Source organism: Aquarana catesbeiana, linkage group LG13 (assembly GCF_042186555.1).
Source record: "Aquarana catesbeiana isolate 2022-GZ linkage group LG13, ASM4218655v1, whole genome shotgun sequence".
In the NCBI taxonomy this organism is placed as follows: domain Eukaryota; kingdom Metazoa; phylum Chordata; class Amphibia; order Anura; family Ranidae; genus Aquarana; species Aquarana catesbeiana.
Genome location: NC_133336.1, coordinates 144,327,615 through 144,340,417, shown reverse-complemented (window position 1 = coordinate 144,340,417; position 12,803 = coordinate 144,327,615). Strand labels below are relative to the sequence as shown.

At 43.5% G+C, this 12,803-nt stretch overlaps 1 long non-coding RNA gene across 6 annotated transcripts in view; it reads right to left on the bottom strand.

The window, feature by feature from the left end:
* The window catches only part of LOC141117248 (uncharacterized), a 429,977-nt gene that overhangs the window by 227,067 nt on the left and 190,107 nt on the right, over window positions 1–12,803 (bottom strand). For all 6 annotated transcript variants that reach the window (XR_012237130.1, XR_012237125.1, XR_012237129.1 and 3 more), the window contains one exon: window positions 3,214–3,467. This is a non-coding gene — a long non-coding RNA (uncharacterized lncRNA). The remainder of the gene's footprint in view (window positions 1–3,213; window positions 3,468–12,803) is intronic.

Genomic DNA, 12,803 nt, shown 5'->3' with positions numbered 1-12,803 from the left:
CAATTGATGAGTGCCAGTATTCATGAGTTTGCCATAAGAAGACCACCAACAAGAACAACATTGCTGCTCATCTACATGTAAAGACCATGTGGACAGAAGGCTTCTGGCAATATGTTCTGTAGATGGATTAAACCAAAATAAAACTTTTTGGAAAATGGTCAAGAACTGAAGCTCGAGAGACAGTGGGTCATGCAGCAAGACCACTACCCTCAATACACAAGTTGATCTACCAAAGAATGGTTAAAGCAGAAGAAAGTTAAATGTTTTGGTATGGGTGTGTCAAAACCCTGACTTCTATAGTAACGTTGGGGAAAATCTTAAACAAGCAAGAAGCCCACTAACAAACCAGAGTTGAAGCTGTTCAGTAAACAGAGACAGACTAGAAATCCTGCAAGCCAGTGTAAGGCTCTATTCACACTAATGCGTTTTTTGATGCATTTTGCAGAAATGCAGGGAATTTTTTTTTAACATAGGTTCCTATGGAACATGTTCACATAAATGCATTTTTGTGCCTCTGCATTTTTGGAAAGAGTTGGGGACTTTTTTTCCCACAAAATGCAGCATTTTGCATGTAATAGACTTCAATGGACCCGCATCCAAAACGCAAGTACTGCATTTTTACTGCAATTTTTTTACGTGATTTAGCCAAGATTATGCGTTTTTATTTCACAGCTGGTTGCTAAGGAGGGGGCGGGAAGCTGGCCACCGTGTCCTTAACAACCAATGAGTCATCAGCTGTCAGCTTGCTTCGCGCTGAATGTAAAAAAAAAAGAATTGCCGGCTAAAAAAAATATTGTGAAGAAAACAGCGTGGGGTCCCCCTCTAGGTCCATACCAGGCCCTTGGGTCTAGTATGGATTCAGAGAAGACCCCCCACGCCATAATTTAAAAAAAAATGGCATGGGGTCCCCCCCCCCAAATCCATACCAGACCCTTATCCAAGCATGCCGCCCGGCAGGTCAGGAAAGGGAAGGGAGGAGCGAGCGCCCCCCCTCCTGAACCATACCAGGCCGCATGCTCTCAACATGGGGGGATGGGTGCTTTCGGGCCGGGGGGGCTCTATGCCTCCCACCCCAAAGTACCTTGTCCCCATGTTGATAGGGACTAGGGCCCCTTCCCGACAACCCTTGCCCGGTGGTTGTCGGGGTCTGTGGGTGGGGGGCTTATAGGAATCTGGAAGTCCCCTTTAACAAGGGGGCCCCCAGATTCCCCCCCCCTATGTGAATGAGTATGGGGTACATTGTACCCCTACCCATTCACCAAAAAAATACAGTAGAAAGTTTTTGAAAAGTCTTTTATTAAAAATATCTTTCTCTACCCCGCTTCTTCCTCCGGTCTTCCTCCATCTCCTCCCGCATCTTCATCCTCCGGGGCTTCTCCTGCTTCTTCTTCCGCTCCTCTTCTTTCTTCTGTCTTCTTTGTCTGGTGTTCTTCTTCCTCTGCCACCGACAACCTTCCTCCAATGCTGCATCCTGCTGATCTGTCCGTGCTGATGTCAAGCATTTCTTAGATAATGGTGGGGCGTGGCCATCGGATTACATCATCCGGAGGCCCCACCGCTTGTAATGTCACCACCCAGGGCATGATGGGTCCATGACGTCACAGGGGGGTGGGGCCTCGCATGATGTAATCTGATGGCCACGCCCCCATCGTTATCTAAGAAATGCTTGACATCAGCGCAGACAGATTAGCAGGACGCAGCGTCGGATGAGGGTCGTAGGCAGTAGAGGAAGAAGAACACGGGACAAAGAAGACAGAAGAAAGAAGAAGAGAGGAAGAAGAAGCAGGAGAAGCCAGGAGGATGAAGATGCAGGAGAAGATGGAGGAAGAAGCAGATATTTTTAATAAAAGACTTGTCAAAAACTGTCTACTGTATTTTTTCACACTACACTACTATTTTTTTGGTGAATGGGTAGGTGTACAATGTACCCCATACTCATTCACATAGGGGGGCCGGGATCCGGGCATGCTGGACTGCATGCTCGGATAAGGGTCTGGTATGGATTTTGGGGAGGACCTCACGTCATTTAAAAAAAAAAAATTTAGCATGAGGGTCCCCTCCGAATCCATACTAGACCCAAGGGCCTGGTATGGACCTGGGGGGGACCCCATGCTGTTTTTTTTTTACACGATTTCTTTTTGCCGGCAATTCTTTTTCTTTTACATTCAGCGGGGAAGCCCGCTGACAGCTGATGACTCATCGGTTGTTAAGGATGCTGTGGCCAGATTTCCGACCCCCCCCCTTAGCAACCAGCTATATACAGCGTAAAAAAAAAAACGCAAATTGTGGCAAAATCACGGTAAGAACCTGTGTCCAAAAACACGGCAAGCACTGCAAAAAGCACTGCAGAAATTCTCAAAAGCAACATGCATAGATGTGAATCAAGCCTAAAGCTGGCCATACTCTATACAACCTAATTTCACAACATCTGCACAAAGACTATGTAATATGAAGACAAACATAAATATTCTGTTCAGTTTGTATCTAGTCAGGCAGGCCCCTACATGGCAGTTAAATCTGAAGGAGATTGTACAATCTACAATCACATTATATGGCCAGCTTTAAGGACTGGCCAACATTAACTGGAAACGCTTAGTTGCTGTTACATAGTTACATAGTAGGTGAGGTTGAAAAAAAAGACACAAGTCCATCAAGTCCAACCTATGTAAATAGGGGGCAAACCCTTTATGGTTCACAAACGTTTGCTACACACAAAAACTCTATGTTCAATAAGTTTTGATTATTGAACATACTATTAAGAAATACAGTAAATGAACACTTATTATTATTAAACTAATTTGCTTAATTGGGTTGTCTTTCATTATCTAGGACTTGAAAAACACATCATGATTTTGGTCAAATACATGCAGAAATATTACAAATTTCAAAAGGGTTCACAAACGTTAAAGTACCACTGTAATTAGTCTTTTACAATAGAAAACTGTTTTTTCCAAGTGTACTTGCACTTTACAATAACATTTTCCGATCATTTGTATAACCAATGGTTAGCTTAGATTACAACAGAATAAGGCATTCTACATTATTTATAAAAAAAATTGCATTACACAAAAAAGAATAAAATTATAAAATTAAAAACTATTTTCAGAAGCCAAGAATTTGATTAATTTTCTCATAACTAAAAATAAAAAAGGAAACACACAAATGTGAAAAATGCAAACACTGCAGATTATGCACTTGAAGTAAAATACTCACACAGTATTAGCATCTGATCTTGCTTGACCTTCAAAATGCTGCAGCAGACATCTGCAGGATCAATTAGCATCATGTCCACAAGCATAGGGGAGCTGTGCGATCATCACTGCTGTACACTTTGTCCTGTCTCAGCTCCTGATGTTGTAGAGTGAGAAAGCTCCTTACCACGTGTGTTGAAGTAGAACATGCAGCAAATTTAAGCGAATCTGAACAGTGTATCAGCAATGCTTCTGTACCCTTTACAAAAAACATTTCTAAAATAAAAACAGAATAATGGAAATAAAACAATTGTTTTGTATGCAAATACAGATTTGATAAAACAATAATTAATTATAGAGGCCCATACAACACAGAAATGATACATCAGAATAAAAAATTACAATGTACATGCTTAACCACTTGCTTACCGGGCCAATTCTGACACTTCTCACATACATGTAAAAATATACTTTTTTTGCTAAAAAATTACTAAGATTAACATACATTATAGCAGAGTCCCCATAGAATAAAATGAGGGGTGTTGCAATTTTTTATGTCAACGCACTATTTGCGCAGCAGTTTTTCAAATGCAATTTTTTTGGAACAAATACACTTTACACTTCACAAATGCACTACATTTTATTGCACACAAACACAATATAATACCCAATTTCTGTACAATATAAAAGATGATGTTATGCTGAGTAAATAGATACCCAGCATGTCACGCTTTAAAATTGCCTCGGCCCGTGGAATGGTGCCGAACTAAGGTAGATAAAATTCTCCATTGGTGATGCTTTAAACGCCTTTAAAGGTTACCAGTTTAGAGATACACAGCAGGCATGGTTCTAGAATTATTGACTGACATTACTGACATTCGTGACAATACCTCACATGTGTGGTGCGATCACCATTTACATATGAGAGTGGAACTTATGTATGTGTTTGCATTTGTGCAAAAGCATTGGGAGACAAGGTGCTTTAAAATTTTTTTTTATTTATTTTATCTCCAAAAAATGTTTTACACTGTCTTTAATTGTTTTTGTATTAACTTTATTGCTATCACAAGGGATGAATAACATCACTTGTGACAGCCTGGGCCATGACAGGTCCTCTTTATGGAGTGATCTGAGGTCTATTAGACCCCAAATCTCTCCTCTGGCCTCCAATGCAGCCAATCAGACACAGATTGGTGTGATTGTCTGCTTTCCTGGCTGCTAACGGCCAGGTGAACAAGGAGCCGAAGCCTGAAGTGATGAAATCCTCCTTGCTTCCGGGGTAAGACAACGTCAGTTCCTCTCTCTGTGTAGGGCCGCTGTTCTCATTGCTCCCGGGCTCAGCAATCAGACGGCACAACCCGGAAAAGGTTGCGGCAGCAGGGGAGACCCCCTTTCGCCACCCACAAAAGTGATTGAGTGGTTGTTCAGCATCATCCTGGTATAACCACTAGGGTTGCCACCTCATCCCTTTAGGCTAGGTTCACACTGCTGCAGTGCGAATTTACCGCGATTTTACCGCGAATTTACCGCGATTTTACCGCGAATTTACCGCGATTTTACCGCGAATTTCAGGAGTTGGATATAGCTGCGATTGATAGTCTAGCCAATGGAATCATAATGTAAAAAAAAAAAGGGTCTTAACTTCCTGTGTACTTCCTGGTTTTTGTGGAGAGTAGTGTGGTGGAATTCGCACATATGTGAACCAATCAATGCGATTCAAGAACGATTTACATTGATGTCTATGGAGACTAAATTCGCAACGCAACGCAGTAAACTCGCACAGGACCTTTTTTTCACGCAGGTTATATTCGCAACGCGTCGATGTGAACGGCACTAATGTTAATCTATGTAATTTAAATGACTTGCGAATTTGAGCGATCGCAACGGCTCAAATTCGCAATAGAATTCGCAGCAGTGTGAACCTAGCCTTAAACCCGAACACATATTAATTACACAGGTTCTGAGACTAATTTAGTGCAGATAAGGCACCAAGTGAGTTTTAATTACCACCTTAATCAGCCACAGAACCTGTGTAATCAATAAGTGTTCGGGTTTAAAGGGATGAGGTGGCAACTCTAATAACCACAGTAACCTAAGGGGATCCAGGGACATCCTACGGTCGGCAAGAGGTTAAATAAGGAATAATAATGGTAATGTTAGCCTACTGATTTTATATTTTTTGTTTATCAATGCAATGCAAGAATACATTGAAAATGTTATTTGTTTCCTAATGTGCTTTATTACCCGGGCTATTAAAGAACTACTGTGCTTACTACACATGTATACACTTTACCCCCAATTTTTGCTGTATTGCAATTATGGGTTGCAAATACCCGGTTTTCTCCCGCATTCACCCTAGGAGGCTATTTGCTATATCAAAGTGCTTTTCATCATCCTTAATTGGTTACATGGTTATACACTATAAATGGCTGGAAGGAGTGGGATAATCGGATGACAGGGTATTTGAAGGATTTTGGACAGACATTATATTGGATAATAAACACTGGGTATCCTCACTAGAGCGCCCTTCCACCAAACAGACACCCCCACCGCGCCAATGCCTCTAAATAAACTCAAATAGTGGTGTGAACCAATATTAGGTGGTGAACACCCAAAACATCCAATTCCTTACTCTCACAAATAGTGTTGACCAGTGTTAAATGGTGTGTATAAAATGTAATGAAAACGTGAGAATCGATAAAAACAAGCGAAAATAGGAACAGCTGCCCCTTTAAATTATAAAGTATACAGGCAAAGTATTTACTCCACCATGCCACTGCTAGCCCAATACTCCCCTAGAGGCACATGGAATAAATATGGGGCGCTTCAAATATAAATAAGTGTAACCAAAAAACTGTATATAACACAATAGTGGTGGAACCCTCCTACTGTGTTTTGTGCTGCACGTAACAAGTGTAACCAAAAAACTGTATATAGCACAATAGTGGTGGAACCCTCCTACTGTGTTTTGTGCTGCACGTAACAAGTGTAGCCAAAAAACTGTGTATAGCACAATAGTGGTGGAACCCTCCTACTGTGTTTTGTGCTGCACGTAACAAGTGTAACCAAAAAACTGTATATAGCACAATAGTGGTGGAACCCTCCTACTGTGTTTTGTGCTGCACGTAACAAGTGTAACCAAAAAACTGTGTATAGCACAATAGTGGTGGAACCCTCCTACTGTGTTTTGTGCTGCACGTAACAAGTGTAATCAAAAAACTGTATATAGCACAATAGTGGTGGAACCCTCCTACTGTGCTTAGTGCTGCACGTAACAAGTGTAACCAAAAAACTGTGTATAGCACAATAGTGGTGGAACCCTCCTACTGTGTTTTGTGCTGCACGTAACAAATAACACACATTAAATGAATAATTGTGACATTCACGTGAAACACTCTGTGAAATCACTGCATTCCATGCTGTGACATCTCAAAACATTAAATGACAGTCCATATGAATCAGATCCATCCAAGAGGAACTGCTTGTGATCACATCCAGTGTAAATCAGCTGCATACATTTAAGTGTCTTCGTGTGTCTTCCACCTCACCCCTGTGCTCAGTGAATCACACCCTCCAGAAATGCACTCACCGAGTTACAATGCCAGCACTTTCATGCAAGGCAAAAAACGCAAGTTTTACCACACTCAGGTGTAAAAAATGGCAAGATACGTGTCCAGGAGGATAGTTGTTATATGGATCCACATGTAAGAAAATAAAATGCTCCAATAGTGTAAACCAGCAAAACTATTTATTAAAACCACTGCAACCTTCAACTGATGCACTCACATTGTACAAAAGATAAAACAGCAGAAATCATTTGTGGATCACATCAATCTTCAAGCAATCTTCAAACAGGTGTAACTCAAATAATAAACAACTGGTGGTCACGGCGGACCCGAGGTGTGCTTTCTCTGGGCTGCAGTATCACTGCAATCTCACCCTCCCTTCAGCTCTCCTCCGCTCCTCCGTCCACTAAAACTTCCTGATTCCTGTGTAGTTCAACTGCGCTGTGTGTCACGTCTCACAGCCACGCCCCCGACATGTTTCGTCATGACGAAACATGTCGGGGGCGTGGCTGTGAGACGTGACACACAGCGCAGTTGAACTACACAGGAATCAGGAAGTTTTAGTGGACGGAGGAGCGGAGGAGAGCTGAAGGGAGGGTGAGATTGCAGTGATACTGCAGCCCAGAGAAAGCACACCTCGGGTCCGCCGTGACCACCAGTTGTTTATTATTTGAGTTACACCTGTTTGAAGATTGCTTGAAGATTGATGTGATCCACAAATGATTTCTGCTGTTTTATCTTTTGTACAATGTGAGTGCATCAGTTGAAGGTTGCAGTGGTTTTAATAAATAGTTTTGCTGGTTTACACTATTGGAGCATTTTATTTTCTTACATGTGGATCCATATAACAACTATCCTCCTGGACACGTATCTTGCCATTTTTTACACCTGAGTGTGGTAAAACTTGCGTTTTTTGCCTTGCATGAAAGTGCTGGCATTGTAACTCGGTGAGTGCATTTCTGGAGGGTGTGATTCACTGAGCACAGGGGTGAGGTGGAAGACACACGAAGACACTTAAATGTATGCAGCTGATTTACACTGGATGTGATCACAAGCAGTTCCTCTTGGATGGATCTGATTCATATGGACTGTCATTTAATGTTTTGAGATGTCACAGCATGGAATGCAGTGATTTCACAGAGTGTTTCACGTGAATGTCACAATTATTCATTTAATGTGTGTTATTTGTTACGTGCAGCACAAAACACAGTAGGAGGGTTCCACCACTATTGTGCTATACACAGTTTTTTGGTTACACTTGTTACGTGCAGCACAAAACACAGTAGGAGGGTTCCACCACTATTGTGCTATATACAGTTTTTTGGTTACACTTGTTACGTGCAGCACAAAACACAGTAGGAGGGTTCCACCACTATTGTGCTATACACAGTTTTTTGGTTACACTTGTTACGTGCAGCACAAAACACAGTAGGAGGGTTCCACCACTATTGTGCTATATACAGTTTTTTGGTTACACTTGTTACGTGCAGCACAAAACACAGTAGGAGGGTTCCACCACTATTGTGTTATATACAGTTTTTTGGTTACACTTGTTACGTGCAGCACAAAACACAGTAGGAGGGTTCCACCACTATTGTGCTATACACAGTTTTTTTGGTTACACTTGTTTCGTGCAGCACAAAACACAGTAGGAGGGTTCCACCACTATTGTGCTATACACAGTTTTTTGGTTACACTTATTTATATTTGAAGCGCCCCATATTTATTCCATGTGCCTCTAGGGGAGTATTGGGCTAGCAGTGGCATGGTGGAGTAAATACTTTGCCTGTAGACATTATATTGGCACATACATTTGTTTGAGAGCTATATTAAGGAAGAAATAAATCCTTTTGGTCTTATGCCGCGTACACACGATCAAACTTTCCGACGGGAATGTTGGATGTGAGCTTGTTGGCTGAAAGTCCGACCGTGTGTATATTCCATCGAATACTTGTTGTCGGACTTTCCGCCAACAATTGTTGGCTAGCAGGTTCTCAAATTTTCCACCAACAAAACTTTGTTGTCAGTCTTTCCGATCGTGTGTACACAGGTCTGTCGCACAAAAGTTCACGCATGCTCGGAATCAAGTACGACCCGGAAGAGCTTGGTCTTGTAAAACTAGCATTCGTAATGGCGATATCACATTCGTCACGCGGCAAATTATGAAATCTCTCAATGCAGCGCATTCTCTTCTTTATAATGCTATAATAATGAAGTTGCTTTGCTGCTAATATTCACAGAGTTCTGACAAACGTATTTTTTATTATTTCTTTTTTAACCATAGATTTGTATTGGTTTATACAGCTTACATGTAATATATGAAGCATTCCGAATCCCGGGATGCCTGGTGCCTCTCCCTCAAGCTCTGACGGACAGCTAAGGGCGGCTTCACACCCCCTGTAGATCTCCCGCCCCCCGGTCCGGTGCCTGGCTCCCTGAACCACAGATCCCTGCAATGTGTCCCCGCCACGGATCCCCGCAACGATAGTGAGGCTTCTTTGGGGCATGCCCGGGAGCGAATGAAGAGAGCGGCTATCCAGGCGGTGGTGAGTCACGCTGAAGCGAACAGCTGACAGGCGCATGGAGATCCAGGCGAAGGCTTGTACTGAGATCGAGGAAAAAAAAAAAAAGAGAGCCCTCCGGCGAACAAGAGGCTGGTAAGATCGTGCAATCTCGGCTGAGGGGGTAAGTGTGCCACTTAAACTGTGTAAAGCCGGACTCCCCATACAGTGGTCTTGTGAGAGGTCGAGAAACCTGATGATTGATAAGTTGCATTAATCGTTCAAGTATATTTTGCATAACTAAAGAGAACTGGATTCTGGGACTTATGTTAATGAAACGGGACAATATTTATTCTATGTGTTTTTCTGCTGGTCTGCTAGTTCATTTTTGACCTGTAATAACTACACTATTTCAGTGCTGGGATATTTGGCTGTTGAACGCTTGGAGAGTTTGCTCATTGCCCCCTCATTGGGGTCCCCGTACGAAGAACACCGGACCCAAAGAGGCTCTGGGGGCTTGAACAGATTAACTCTTTGGTTGGCGTTGCACAATATCCATATTACCAGTTTCCCGGGGGGCCTACTACTATTTAGCTTGAACACTAAACTGAAAGGTGGGGGAAGATAGGACATTGTGATTATTGAGCATGACACCTGTAGAGTCCCGAGAGACCCTCGGGAGGAGCCGGGTATAGTGTGAATGGTCGTCTAGGTGCTCAAATGGCGCCCTGAAGCGAGGGCCGACTAGGACACCGGGTGTCGATTGGGACATTCGGGGACGCTTAGGAGATATTCCATTAAAGTTAACCCAAGGCGTACGATTCACATAACCTATACAATCAAGGTCAATAGCTCAATCCCCCCAGAGATCAATAAGCACATCCCCCCTCCTGATATTGGAAACCCTCTGGGAAGACTTCATACTACACGGGCCCCACCTGTAGGATACCTAGTAATCTGCCCTAGGGCTCCGCAGTGTAAACGGTACTATGAGGGGAAAGGGAGGGAAGGGGGCCACAGCTAACACGGCCAACAGCAGTAGAACAAGCGTAAGCCCGGGCGCCATTAGGAAATACATGGTTCAGGACAGTGGCAGGGTGAACCCAGGAAAGGCAAGCGGGTCTAAATACAAAACCCCTGAGCCCCTACCCAAAATTAGTACAAGAAGACAGCTGGCAGAGATGGATTCCCATACTGCAGGTTCCGAGGTAATGGAAGAGGCGCCAATGGACCTCCAGCAAAACAAACAATTACCAACAAAGAGTGAGATGGCAGAAATGTTTGCAAGATTGGAAACATCAATTAAAGGAGAAATTGAAACAATACGCGAAGACATGGGCCATACTCTAAAAAGAGTTGAAGAGCTGGAAGCAACAATAGACGTGCAGGGAATGGAGATAAAAAATCTTAAACAGCAGATGGAAGAGATTCAGAAAGAACAGAGAAGTCTACGGTACAGATTGGAAAACCGTAATAGGAGGAAAAATCTGCGGATCAGAGGCCTCCCTGAGACGCAGGGGGCCAAAGAGAATTTACGAGAAAAAATCGACCAAATCTTCGGAAACCTGTTAGATCCAACTGATTACAGATCGAAGATTAAATTGGATAGAGCTCATAGGATAAGAAAGCCCGTAGAGGTCAGTGAGGATGCCCCATGGGACGTTATTATAAGATTTCATAACTTCCAGGACAAAGAGCGGATTAAGTCCAGCATGAAAAAGAACCATCCAGTAAAGTACGGAGAGACAAATCTACAGATTTTCCCAGATCTAGCAGCGGAGACGTTGGCCAGGAGAAGAATTCTTAAGCCACTCCTGGCTCAACTTAAAGCATATTATGTCCAATATTCATGGGGCTACCCAGCCTGCCTGATCGGATGCAAAGAGGGGCGCTCAGCGACATTGCGATTCCCCGAAGAGACGCAGGGGTTCTGTCACCGCCTGGAGGTGCCATTGGTTGAAATCTCGGGATGGTGGGAAAGAACAGCAAATCAAGATAGCAGAGAGGGGACATCCACCTGGAAACCAGTCTCTAAAATGAAAAGCTCATGAACAAAGATAAACGAGATAGTATGATCAATATAGAAAGATAAGTCCTGGACTATGTAATATAACAAGTTCGGGGGAGGTGGTGCGGGTACGGTTTTGGATGGGGGGCTGGGGGAGGAGGGGGGGCTGGGTCGGGATCCCCGGGGGAGGTGATTGGATCCTAGGATGACACCCCCGTGCTCAACCTCTAAGGGGCCGGGTGGAGTCAGCAGGGCCACGGTTTATAGGGCCATGGGATGGTCTGCTACCCCCAGATGGAAGGGAGGGGAGGGGAGGGTCTGGGTGGAGGGTTGGGTGGGAATAAGGGAGAGAAAAGGGGGGGTGGGGGAAGGAAGAGACCTGTACATAGTGCACTGTTCCCCACCTCTTAGGATTATAAGGATATGTTCAGCCTACATTGTGATATAAATAATGAGAAGACGGGGATAAACCTAATTTAATACAATGTGAGGGGTATCGGTTCCCCCATAAAATGTGCGAACATATTGGGAGAATTGAAACTCCTCAAAGCAGAGGTGGTCTTCTTGCAGGAGACGCACCTGTACGTGGGTAAGAACCAGAGAATAGTCTCTAAAGACTTCCCGAAGTGGGTGTATGGGGATTCCCCGACTAGGGGCTCAAAAGGTATTGCGATAGGCTTAACTAAAGAGGTCAGGTTTAGGTTGGAGGAGAGAATGACCGACCCAGAGGGACGGTTTTTATTTCTCCAGGGCAATCTGAATGGGGAGGACTGTACGTTAGCAAATATCTATAGCCCGAACATCAATCCCGGCAGGTATTTAATTGACATCCTCTCAAAGTTTGAAGGCTTCAAGAGTGGGAGGGCCATTATAGCAGGAGATTTTAATATATGCTTGGACCCGGGCAAAGATAGTACGTCGAGTGCCCGGGGGACCGGAGGGATATGGATGAACAAACTCAAAAAGAAACTTCGTCAATGCCAACTGGCAGATGTCTGGAGGTTGCAACATCCGAATGAAAGAGACTATTCCATCTACTCCCCCGTGCACTCGACGTACTCTAGATTGGATTTTTTTTTGGTAGAACACAGGTATATCGAGGAAGTGGAGAGTACAAAAATAGGGTCAATAACATTCTCGGACCATGCACCAGTAAGCCTTCAGTGGAAATTAGGTAAAGGTAAACACCCTTTCAACAGCTGGAAATTAAATGAGGACCTATTACATGATAGAGACATTGATAAGCGCATCAAAGAAGAATTAGAATTCTATTTTAACACGAACATTACTGGGGAAACATCAGAGGCCATAGTATGGGAGGCCCATAAGGCGTACATCAGAGGCATTATAATAAAGGCGGCATCAGAAAGGAAAAGAAGGCAGGTCAGAGATAGACTAGCCCTGCAGAAGAAAATTCAGGAGTTAGAACAACAACATAAGCAAACTGGGGATAGTGAGATACTGGTGGACTTATATAGAAGCAGGGAGGCTATGCGTGAGTTCATTGAATCAGATAACCGTAAGGTATACAACTGTG